This window comes from Cannabis sativa, chromosome X, assembly GCF_029168945.1.
Source record: "Cannabis sativa cultivar Pink pepper isolate KNU-18-1 chromosome X, ASM2916894v1, whole genome shotgun sequence".
In the NCBI taxonomy this organism is placed as follows: Eukaryota; Viridiplantae; Streptophyta; class Magnoliopsida; order Rosales; family Cannabaceae; genus Cannabis; species Cannabis sativa.
Window position 1 is genome coordinate 1,856,913 of NC_083610.1, and position 13,221 is coordinate 1,870,133.

Here is a 13,221-nt window from a genome sequence, read left to right on the forward strand (position 1 = left end):
TTGCTAAGAAATAAAACATTAAGAATAACACAAAATTAATTAAATTAAGTAGCTCATTTATTTCATCATAATATAAAGACAAGTACACACATAAATTATATAGTAAATTGCATCACAATATTATAAAGTACTCTCTTAACTAGATTGCATAACATAACACAAATATTTTATTTTATTTAATTCCAACAATAACAATATTATTATCATTGCCTTAATCACCATCATCATCATTATCATATTATATTAGGGCAAAAACCCTAGCTAGGTGGATAGGTAGGTGAAGGAGTGGGAGCCCAACATTGAGACCTACAAGTTTCTCCTTGGCAATATTCAGGTGTGCTACCACAATATTCAAATATGCTACAACACCTTCCTGGGTTACATGGAATGTCTCCAAAAAGAGGCCCACATCTATGATCTGGTCTTTCTGGGCCTGAAGGAGGTATTGGGCTTGGACATGGTGGGCTCATAGGAGGAAAGTATGGCCCACGAATACTTACACTTGTAGCAGAGAAAACATAAAGAGAGAATAGTGAGAAAAAAAGTATAAGAATGTTTAACTTCATAATTGTTATTATGAGTTTAATTTCTTTGAAGAGATTTGGGAGTGTGAGTTAATGGAAAGAGAACTAATGAGGCTAGCTATTTATAGTGTAGTTTTGTTAATTACTATGCCTTATTAGCTGTTCTTGTGTCAATATAATATATATATATATATTTATATTATGTTTTTTTGTCATTTGACTCTATTCCTAAAACAAGTACTATACAATATGGATTGCAAAGAACTATAATGAGAAGAACAATGAATTTTTATTTTTGCAAGTATCTATACATAGTGACATTTGTTGAATATGTATTAGCTGTTAATTACTTAGGCTTTTTATTTAATTGTATAGGAAAATGAGTAAAATTGCTAAAAGCTACACGACATGAAAAACATAGACGTGGTCCTATGCATACATGATATGATACTCTATTAATCTTGGTTCCACAAAAAAATATAAAACAATACAAACAAAATCATGATTTTATTATATTTAGTTAAATATTAATAGTAATAATTGGTGATAATTTTTGTATATATATATTGTCAACTAAACATGTTCAACAAAGGTGGACGTGCCGGAGTGGTTATCGGGCATGACTAGAAATCATGTGGGCTTTGCCCGCGCAGGTTCGAATCCTGCCGTCCACGCTTTTATCCATCCTTTTATCAATCTAAAGGTTTTTTTTTATTCTTCTTCTATAATTATGAGTAAGAAAGGTGTAATATTAAATCTCTCAGCAATAGAATCTAGAAATAGGGGACTTGAAAAGGCGTGTATTGAAGGTTCCAGTCCCAAATTATGAATTATAATATATAAATGTTTAAATAAAAAAAAATTAGAGATATGGGTGGTAATTTGTATTCGTGTATAACAGGTATATGCTCGATCCGAACACGATTTGTTTAATAATTGTGTCAGAAAATAAAATCCGAACACAATTCGTTTATAAACGGGTTGACACGACACGACTCGTGTAACCCGTTTATAAGTATATTTTGTTTAAACATGTCAACCAATAACACGTTTATGAAGTATTCAACACGTTTATGACTTATTTATGACATGTTAAAGTACTAAAATAATTTTAAATAAGTTAATAACGGGTCAGTTTCGTATTACCCGTGCTAATCCAAACACAACTTGATTATTAAACGGGTTAGACGAGTCAACTTGAACACGACCCGAACTCATTTAAGGCAAACCCAAACCCGTTAACTCTTGTGCGGATTTCGAGTCGTATTATCGTGTCTGACTTGTTTTGCTGGCCTTATCAAAAAAATAAAACATCAAGAGATGAAAAAACTTGCCTAATAAAGGCATTTCTATAATTAAGAATTGAAATTTAACACCTGGGTATGGCTCTGGGTACCCGCTCCTAACAAGATGGGGATTATTTTCCTGAATGAGGAATAGAGCAGGGAGGGAGACAATTTTATCTCTGAATGTTAAACGAGGCAGGGATGGGGTTAGCGTCCCCCGCCTCAGGAACCTGTTTAATTTTTTATTTATTTTATAATGTTATTTCTAATTATTACGCATATATCTTTATGTGCTTTTGTAGTTTATCAAAAAAAAAATTCATTTTAGTTTAAATAATATTATATATATTAATTATTAACATCTACATAATATTTTAATTTTGATACAATCATCTTTTTTTATTAATAATTTCTTTTGTTTCTAATAATAAATGGGTTTCGCCCCTAATAAGATAGGGATTACTTGCTTGAATGGGGAATGGCACAGGAACGAGAACGAGAACAATTTTTATCTCCGAATGTTCCCCTAATATTTGTTTAATGAGGCTCAACAGTATGGTGTTGGTTTTGTGACCCGTGATGCAAGTGACTTACAAATTAAAGGTTGCACCAAATGCTTTCAAGGCTCGGTTTCCCTAGAAGTTGCTGAAGCTATGGCAATCCGAGAAGCGTTAAGTTAGATAAAAGAGCGTCATTGGCCACAAGTAGTTTTTAAAACGGATTGTCTTTCCGTGGTACAAGCCTTGCGTAGCTCTATTGTTGTGATTTTTATGTTTGATCAAGTAATTAATGATTGTAAGACTTTACTTAATATTTTGAAAAATATTTTTATTTATTTTGTTAAACAATCCGTAAATGTGTGTTGTGAAAATTATATACGCAAGTATACGTAGTCAAACAAGTAATAAAGTGATAAGTAAGATCGTCTCCACAGGGATTGCAAACAAAAATATCTTGTAAAACCAACTAATTACAACTTAAAATAAAAAGAAATAATATGCAAATGGTTGAATAATGATTCAAAATTAAACATGACAAGAATTAAACTTGCTAAAAATTAAAACTACTGCTGCTAGAAAAATTGTTTGCAAGATAAAGAATATAATATGGCAGAAATGGCTTGAATAACTAATTCCTTCTAGTCAGGTTTTTTTACAGTCAGTACAGCATTGGTTCAGCATTACTTCAGCATTCTGCACAGAGATAACAACAAATTCCTCTAGGCTTGTGAGAATTTTCCAACACTTACAACTTTAATCCTACCATTAAGCTCAATATATTCCTATATCAAACCAGCAAGCAGGACACCATTCAAGCATTCATTTGGTAAGTTATGCAAGGTAAATGAAATATTCCTATCCACTTACAAAGAAAAGCCTAAATCTAGGTTTTCACTTGCTTCATTCAAGTTGAACTACTAGATCTAGCCCTTCCGGTACAAGATCTAGCTTAGCAAATTGTTATTCATGGCCAAGAAACAACAATTAATTAAAATGAAACTCACTTGAATGAACAAAGGCAAACAAATACTAAAGTAAGCTTAAAATTTAATCATACCCAACTTAGAAGTTCATAGTCATTCAAGCCTCAAAAGTTTAGCTCATATTCAAATAAGAAGATAAAATCCAAGCTAAAAATACTTCATCCATGGCTGCTGCCCAAGTTTACAATCTCAAGAAGTTTTGAATACCAAGTACAAACAACAATAACAAAGAGAAAAATAAAGAAGACTATCAAGCAAGGGTAAAAGAAAATTCAAACACTAGGCTTGGTCCCCTCTTCTTTCTTCTTTGTTGTACTTCCTGCTGCAATTAAAGCTCCTCCATAGAAAAAATGGCAGCTGCCCCGTACTGTACATACAAGATGATGAAGATGACTTCCCTTGTGTACTTCCTCTTTCTTTTTCTTTTTGATGTTGGGTTTTTAGGGTACCAACCTCCTCACCCAAAATAGAAGCCCAAACTTTTCCACTTTGGCCCACTAGGGTGAGACCTCTTTCTTCCATGTCAGCTAGCTGATGCAATTTGAATGATTGGACCGAAATTGCTGAGGTGGATAAGTGAAATTCGTGTTTCCACGTCACTGCCAGGATGCTGAATTCACTTCAGCATTGCTTTAGCATCGCTTCAGCAATCAACCCAGTTCCAGCTTGTACTCCTTTTCTTCCTTGCTTCTTTCTCTTTTACCTGTCAATTTAGTTCCTCCTTTTTCAACAAAATAAGCACAGTTAATTGGAAAAACACACCCAACAATATCAATATTTACAAAACTTAAAGGTTAGATTACTAAATAGAAAATAACACTAAAACTAATTAAAATTAAGCAAAATAAACACATTTTCACTACTCTCCTCACAATACTTTAGTTTAAAAGCATAAAAATTAACTCTATAACATAGAGTTATCACACCCCAAACTTAGAGTATTGCTCGTCCTCGAGTAATGAAAAACACAAAGAACTAAACAATAAGAACAGAAAATGACAGCGACACTAACACGCTTGCAGTAGAGAAAATCTTGCACTTTCACACTTGGTCTAGGGACGAAATTTGCTCTCAGAATTAGATGAAATGGAAATGTAATTGGTAGTAGTGAATATGCCTTGAACTTGTGTGTGTCAACAGAATTTTGCATGCTATTTATGTCCTTAAAACTTACCAAGAGTAATTCGATCAAATAAGTGTGCAAATACTTCCCACCAACACTTTGAATTTCTATCACAACTACCCCTCGATCCTCAAGTTTAAAAAGTTTGCTTCCATAAGTTGAACTAGTGTAATCCTCTCCACTAATGTAGCTTAGCTTTACAACTTAGATCAAAAGGACTTGACTAGGCTTGAAATGTTAGGCTTGGGTTAGGGTATGGTAAAGGATGTATTTAAGCTAGCTCAACACCTAACCACTTCGCTTATCAAAAACTGAGCCTCTTCCTTAAGAATTTTTTTTTCTCTTGACCATCTTCCCTAATTCAATACTCACAAGTACTTGATATTAAAATTGACTTCTCTTGCTATGTTTATTCTCTTCTTCTTTTTTTTTTCATTGCTGATTTTTTTTTTTTTTTCATATATTAGAAAGACATTTATTACTATATTATACTTATATAATAAATAGAAAGAGAAGGTTAATTGAAAGTTCATACTCATATACTTTGTGAGCTAATTCCCCCCACCCCAAACTTACAACTCAACATTGTCCCCAATGTGGCTAAAAGTATAACCTTGAATTAGCTCGCCACAAGTTACACTCACCGCACTCACCCCAAACTTAATGTGAAACTTGGCTCTTGACAAGTGAGTAATTAAGTTAGGACATATGTGGAAATGCAAATTAAGATTGGCGTTAGATGTAGGATTGGGTTGCACAAGAATAATAGGCTAAATGGCTCAAACTTGGGTGACTAGGGAAAAATTGAATTCATAGGGAAGGTTAGAAAGGCTCAAACGTCCAAAGATGGCCTAAATCATTTCTAAGTTATAAAGCTCGCTAGGATTTTGCCTCAAGGATTACACTAGCTAATTCTAGATGCTTAAACTCTCTCAAAGTATTAGCTATTCTAAAAACTCAAGGTATGGTGGAATAACACAAGCACACAATTGTTGAAAGCATTCCTCATAGGCTAGCATTTGGACAAAAATAACACTTAAAATTAGCATTTTCAACACACAAACCAAGGCACTCCACAAATGGAGGGAAATAGATATTTTTCATCATCGAGCGCTACCCTAAACCAAGCTGAAAATACATGCAGTATTTTTCTCATTTGCAAGCTAAAAAATAACATCACAAACATGACAAAACAACATGATTAATACACATCTAATCCACATAATATTTATTACTCAGACAACTAAAGACAACAATAAAAGTAAACTAAGTAAACAATCAAACACAACCAGCAATAACAATTTAACTAAGGAGAAAAAGAAAACTCCCTCAAGATTTGAACTCTTCCCCACTAGAGTTTCTGCTTCAAAATGTTGAAGCGATGCTGATCCAATGCTGTACTGGGACCTACTGCTTCAACATACAAATTTGCTCACACCATATTGCAGCAGCCCCTTTTTTCTGTCATTCCTTGCTTTGCACCAGCAATAAAGATCACCACACTACAGCAAAATCATTAGTAAATGTAGGAAATTAAAAGTTATATATATATGTAATTATATAAGTATGTATATACTAATTTTTTTTCCTTTTTCTTCTTTTCCTCTTTTTTTTTTTCTTTTTCTTCTTTTTTTTCTTTCTTTTTTTTTTTCAAGGGGTGGCACACCCCAAACTTAATTGTAAATACATATATATTTTTTTCAAGGGGTGGCACACCCCAAACTTATTACATAGCATATATATAACTAAATATAATCCTGTTCCTCCGCTCTTGGGTTGCCCAAATGTAATTCACTAAAGCCATGACAACCCGAGACCCTTCTTCCTCAAGCCTCTTCCAATGTGATGGAGGTCTTTGCTCGATCAACCTCACCACTCCCAAACTTCACTCCTTGGCCTTTCACCAAAAATTTTCTTCTTGAAAGTGCATCACGTAGTTCTACCACCCCATCGGGGTACACTCTCACCACCAAGAAAGATCCATCACACCTTGAATCTAGTCGTCCATGAGTAGCCTTCATTAAAGAGTTAGCAAAAATCACTTGTTGCCCAACTTCAAACATTTGAGACCAAAATTTTCTACTAAACTTCTTTTTCTTTCTCTTCTTTTTGGGTGGTTTTTTAGGGTCAAATGATGTTTTGTCTTTGCTTTCTTGCGGCTCGTGATCCTTAGCAATTTCTTTAAGGGGAATCTTATTTCTCACCTTCTTACTATTTTTGAATTTGGACTCCTCAACCATGTTAGGATCCATATCTCCAATTGCTAAGCATTCTCCTATTGCATCCGGAGCACGCATAGGATGAAAGACCTTGAATGTGGCTTGCTCATCTTGAGCTCTCATGGTAAGCTCTCCCTTTTCAACATCTATCAAAGTTCTTCCCGTGGCAAGAAATGGCCTCCCTAAAATGATTGGAACTTCCCTATCTTCCTCATAGTCAAGAATAATGAAATCGGCCGGAAAAATGAACTTATCCACTTGTACCAACACATCTTCAATTTTCCCTTCCGGATGAGCCATGGAACGATCCGCTAATTGCAAAGTGACGGTGGTTGGCCTTGCTTCTCCAATTCCCAACTTCCTAAAAATAGACATAGGCATGAGATTAATACTAGCTCCCAAGTCACAAAGAGCTCTTCCAACATCTCGACCCCCTATAGAAATAGGAATTGTAAAGCTGCCCGGATCTTTCAATTTGGGTGGAATTTTACTTTTCAACATAGCACTACATCCCTCCGTCAAAGCGACCGTTTCAAACTCGCCAAGCCTCCTTTTCTTTGTCAAAATATCCTTCAAAAACTTCACATAAGTTGGCATTTGTTTCAAAGCTTCCACTAAAGGTATATTGATGTGGAGCTGCTTTAGAACATCAAGAAATCTCTGAAATTGACCATCGTCTTGTTGCTTCTTGAACCGTTGAGGAAATGGTGGCGGTGGATTTTGCAAAGACTTTTCTGCAGTAGAATGCTGACTGGATGTTGTAACTACTGGGGGAATTTCAGCAGCTGAAGTTGCTGGTTTTTTCTTCATTTCCCCCTCTTTTTGGATTGAAGAGGGCTCTTTACTGCCTGTTGCAGCCACATTTGACTCAATTATTTTTCCACTTCTCAAGGTTACCGCTTTGCAATGTTCCTTGCCATCTCTTCTTGGATTTTCGGTGTCACTAGGCAAGGTGCCTTGTGGTCTATTCTTCAAATCATTGGCCAATTGCCCCAATTGAACTTCAAGATTCCGAAGAGATGCTGCTTGGCTTTGAATTACAGCGTCATTCTTGGCCATATAATCTCTCATTAAGCTCTCCAAAGAACTAGTTTGAGAGCCTTGAGGTTGGTGAGGTTGTTGAGGTCTTGGTTGTTGAGAAAAACCCGGTGGGAATGATTGCTTTCCTTGTCCTTGTGCTCCACTTGAACTTGCCCCTTGACCTCCCCATGAAAAGTTCGGATGATGCTTCCATGCCGGATTGTAGGAGTTTGAGTATGGATTGTTGTTGCGGTTGAAGTTTTGATTACCCACATAGCAAACCGAAGCTGGATTTGAAGGGCAATTTTTAAAAGTATGCCCATCATCACAATACACACAAGAGATTTCTGCCCTTTGAATGGCAGCGGCTGGTTGTACACTTCCTCCCATATTCATATTCTTCAAAATGTTGGTCATTGAGGCCATTTGAGCGGTTAGAGCGGTCAAAGCATCTACTTCAAGGACACCCGCTACTTTTCGACTTGTAGGAGCTCTATTAGTTGACCATTGATAGTTGTTGCTAGCTATCCTTTCCAAAATCTCAAAAGCTTCATTGTAAGACTTGGAAAGAATGGCTCCATTAGCCGAAGCGTCCAACACCATCCTAGAAGCCGCATTGAGACCATTGTAAAAAGTCTCAAGTTGGATACAATGGGGAATACCATGGTGTGGGCACTTCCTCAACAACTCCCTGAATCTTTCCCATGCATCACTAGTAGTCTCATCTTCCAATTGTTGAAAGGACATGATCTCGCTTCGAAACTTCGCATTTCTTGTTGGAGGAAAGTACTTTCTCAAGAATTTTTCAGCCAAGTCATTCCAATTAGTCACCGAATCGGGAGGGAGAGTATTGAGCCAAGCTCTAGCCCGATCCCTCAAAGAAAATGGGAACAACTTCAATCTTAAAGCCTTTTCACTTACTCCTTGTAGCTTGAAAGAGTCACTCACCTCCAAAAATGAGCGAATATGGAGGTGAGGATCTTCCGTTGGCGACCCACCAAATTGACCAACCGTTTGGAGCATTTGAAACATCACGGGCTTGAGCTCAAAGTGAGGTGCTTGGATTTCGGGTCTCACAATACCCGGATTTAGCTCATTGAACATAGGGGCTGCATACTCTCTTATTGCTCGGGCTCTATCATCGGCCAAAGCAATAGGATTGGCTTCATTATGAGCACCCCCAATTTCAAACCCATCGGCCATATTGCAGCGTTTTTTAGCCTTTTGTTCCTTTCTTCTTTGTCTAAAAGTGCGTTCAATTTCGGGGTCAATATGAGCAAGTTCAAGGTCTTCTTCTTGCTCGTTCATACACTAGTTTACACCTGAAAAATAAAAATTCAGCGCACCAAATAGGATTAAAACTTTAAACCAGAAAATAAATTGCAAAATAGTTGATAATACACAATTTTTAGTTTCAATCCCCGGCAACGGCGCCAAAAACTTGTTGTGAAAATTATATACGCAAGTATACGTAGTCAAACAAGTAATAAAGTGATAAGTAAGATCGTCTCCACAGGGATTGCAAACAAAAATATCTTGTAAAACCAACTAATTACAACTTAAAATAAAAAGAAATAATATGCAAATGGTTGAATAATGATTCAAAATTAAACATGACAAGAATTAAACTTGCTAAAAATTAAAACTACTGCTGCTAGAAAAATTGTTTGCAAGATAAAGAATATAATATGGCAGAAATGGCTTGAATAACTAATTCCTTCTAGTCAGGTTTTTTTACAGTCAGTACAGCATTGGTTCAGCATTACTTCAGCATTCTGCACAGAGATAACAACAAATTCCTCTAGGCTTGTGAGAATTTTCCAACACTTACAACTTTAATCCTACCATTAAGCTCAATATATTCCTATATCAAACCAGCAAGCAGGACACCATTCAAGCATTCATTTGGTAAGTTATGCAAGGTAAATGAAATATTCCTATCCACTTACAAAGAAAAGCCTAAATCTAGGTTTTCACTTGCTTCATTCAAGTTGAACTACTAGATCTAGCCCTTCCGGTACAAGATCTAGCTTAGCAAATTGTTATTCATGGCCAAGAAACAACAATTAATTAAAATGAAACTCACTTGAATGAACAAAGGCAAACAAATACTAAAGTAAGCTTAAAATTTAATCATACCCAACTTAGAAGTTCATAGTCATTCAAGCCTCAAAAGTTTAGCTCATATTCAAATAAGAAGATAAAATCCAAGCTAAAAATACTTCATCCATGGCTGCTGCCCAAGTTTACAATCTCAAGAAGTTTTGAATACCAAGTACAAACAACAATAACAAAGAGAAAAATAAAGAAGACTATCAAGCAAGGGTAAAAGAAAATTCAAACACTAGGCTTGGTCCCCTCTTCTTTCTTCTTTGTTGTACTTCCTGCTGCAATTAAAGCTCCTCCATAGAAAAAATGGCAGCTGCCCCGTACTGTACATACAAGATGATGAAGATGACTTCCCTTGTGTACTTCCTCTTTCTTTTTCTTTTTGATGTTGGGTTTTTAGGGTACCAACCTCCTCACCCAAAATAGAAGCCCAAACTTTTCCACTTTGGCCCACTAGGGTGAGACCTCTTTCTTCCATGTCAGCTAGCTGATGCAATTTGAATGATTGGACCGAAATTGCTGAGGTGGATAAGTGAAATTCGTGTTTCCACGTCACTGCCAGGATGCTGAATTCACTTCAGCATTGCTTTAGCATCGCTTCAGCAATCAACCCAGTTCCAGCTTGTACTCCTTTTCTTCCTTGCTTCTTTCTCTTTTACCTGTCAATTTAGTTCCTCCTTTTTCAACAAAATAAGCACAGTTAATTGGAAAAACACACCCAACAATATCAATATTTACAAAACTTAAAGGTTAGATTACTAAATAGAAAATAACACTAAAACTAATTAAAATTAAGCAAAATAAACACATTTTCACTACTCTCCTCACAATACTTTAGTTTAAAAGCATAAAAATTAACTCTATAACATAGAGTTATCAATATGTTGGTTCATAATTTTGCTAGAATCTCTATATTTTATCTTTGATTATTGTTTCAGTTTAGAGTCTGTTCTAACTGACTTTTTACTTTGTTTGGTAAATGAGATTGAAAGCTGTTGATTTTCCATTAAAAAAAGTAAATCATTTATTTCATCTTAATATCAACATACTACTCAATAAGTAGAGACATGTGCACACAAATTATATAGTAGAAAATTAAACATATATCATAACAAATAACAATAAGCTCTCTTAATTCCAAAGCTATTTTTTATTTTCTCTCTCTTATTCTTTGCTTATATCATTAGCATCATCATCATCATGTTTAGAGCAAAAGCAAAAACCTAAGTAGGTGGCAAACATTGATATCTGCAATGTGATCCTTCACAAAATTCAGATGTGCTACCACAATATTGATATATGCTACAACACCTTCCTTCACCACATGGGCTTTCACCAAAATCTGGCCCACATCTATGGTCTGGTCTTTCTGGGCTTAGTGAGCTTGGGCCACACTGACTCTGACAACCAACACCACAATATTTATGTGTGCTACCACAAAAGCCATAAGAGCTACAACAAAGGTTGTTTGGACACAAGGCACCACTTGCACTTGTTCCACATCTAGGAATAACTGCAGAGACTATCCCAAACCAAACAGAAACACAGAATAGTGAGAAGAAAATAAGTACAAGAGGAATGTTTAACTTCATTATTATGATTTTACTTTGTTTTAATGAAGAGAACTAGTGATAGGTCCTTATTTATAGTGTAATTTTTGGTGTTATTGAATTTTAAGTGTATGTGTTTAAATATTATTATATTATTAATATTATGATAAATTAGCTGTTTCTTGTGTCAAATAATAACAAACCATTATATGAAATTTCATTGTGTATGTGTTTTGTTTTTGACTATTTCTCATAAATATTACTACAATGATGAGAACTAGGATGAGAAAAGCAATTTCCTTTTTATTTTTGTAAGTATCTATATGGACTCATATATAGCTATGCATTTATTTATGTAGTAAGAAAGAACATTATTGAAGCACATTTTTTTTTTTCAGGTGAGCTATATTTCTTTTTATCGGTTTACTTATTGTTCTAAAACTGTTAAGCACAGCTAACATTTTATTCTTAAGTTTACTTTGTCTATTGCTACTAGCAAAGTATGGTATGGCTTTCCAAATTGTATTCAGAACATTATTTTATAGGTCTTATTGATCTATATATGAACTTTCTCAATTTCTTTCTCTTTTAGGGAGGTGATTGGAGTTTTCCTCGAAAAAAATAAATAATAATAATTGTTATAAATTAAACTTAAAACTTGATAAAGTAGTTAATTACTAAAATTAATTTGATTTCATAGCATATCATTTCTAGTCTTCCAAACATAGTATGTTATAACTGTTATAGTAGCCAAAATAATTGTTTTTTAAAACCTGAAACCTTACCAAAATTTTTAACTTTATATGCTAATTAAAAATTTAAATGTTGCTGAGGTGGTATTGTTGGCTATAATCACTCTTAATTAATAGAAAAATGCTCAGTCTAAAAAACATCGTCCTTTGTTTATTTCAATGGGAATGAATGTAGGAAGCGAGCATTGGTCTAAACTGGCTTTTAACAAGGTTAAGGTAAATGTGGATGGCGCTATCTTTGCCTCGGAAAGGTGGTTTAGTTTTGGGAGTGTTGCCCGTGACCATAAAGGTCGTGTGATCGAAGCCATTTCTCAAAGTAAACCCGGACAAGTGGATGCGGCTATGACTGCTATTTATGGCATCAAAGAGGGTCTAAGCTGGATTTAAAGAAAAGGTTGGGTTGATGTGCAACTTGAAACCGATTGCCTAGTTGCTATCCAAGCTTTACAAAGCACAATTCATATGCCTTCTCTCTTTGGCTTATTAGTTCATAAGTGCAAGATCCTCTTGACCTCTTTAAAATTTGTTGAGATTCATTTGTCGAACGTTCTGTAAATAAAGATACTCATTGTCTTGCTCGTAGCTTTTGTTTAATCTAAGTCATATTTTCACCAAGTCTAATGCTTCCCTTGAATTCTTATCAATTGTAATGGTTGATGTTTCATGTTAATAAAGTTACATTTCCTTTCAAAAAAAAACTAAATGTTAGATTATTAAATACCACATGAAACAAATGTATAATTTGCTTATAAGTAGGTGCTATATATAAATATTTTTTTAAAAAAAAAGTTTTGTAGTTAAACTTTGAGAAGTAATTGTTTAATCCATATTTTAGTCCTGATATGATGTCATTGTAAAATAATTAAACTAAATGACATATATATATATATATTATGATATTAAAGTATTAAAAATGAAATATATTAATCTCTATAATATACATAATTTTAAATTTGTAATTTGTAATTGATTACTTTGATACATAAAGTGTCATGATGTTGTTACAAGCTTCAATAACAAAACTTTTGTTAAATACCACATAGAACAAATGTGTAATTTTAAAATAATTATAGGTGAATACATATTAAAAAACTTTTGGTATGCTCAAAACTATAATTGTTAAATAAACAATGAAGTAAAAACTAAAAAAAAAAA

At 34.4% G+C, this 13,221-nt stretch overlaps 2 non-coding genes across 2 annotated transcripts; both read left to right on the forward strand.

Annotated features, from left to right (window-relative positions):
* The first annotated feature begins 1,116 nt into the window (after positions 1–1,116).
* On the forward strand, positions 1,117–1,198 carry TRNAS-AGA (transfer RNA serine (anticodon AGA)). Its single transcript has one exon. It is a non-coding gene; the product is annotated as a tRNA-Ser (tRNA).
* A 7,115-nt stretch (positions 1,199–8,313) lies between these two features.
* On the forward strand, positions 8,314–8,420 carry LOC133032864 (small nucleolar RNA R71). Its single transcript, XR_009685451.1, has one exon. It is a non-coding gene; the product is annotated as a small nucleolar RNA R71 (small nucleolar RNA).
* Positions 8,421–13,221: the final 4,801 nt, after the last annotated feature.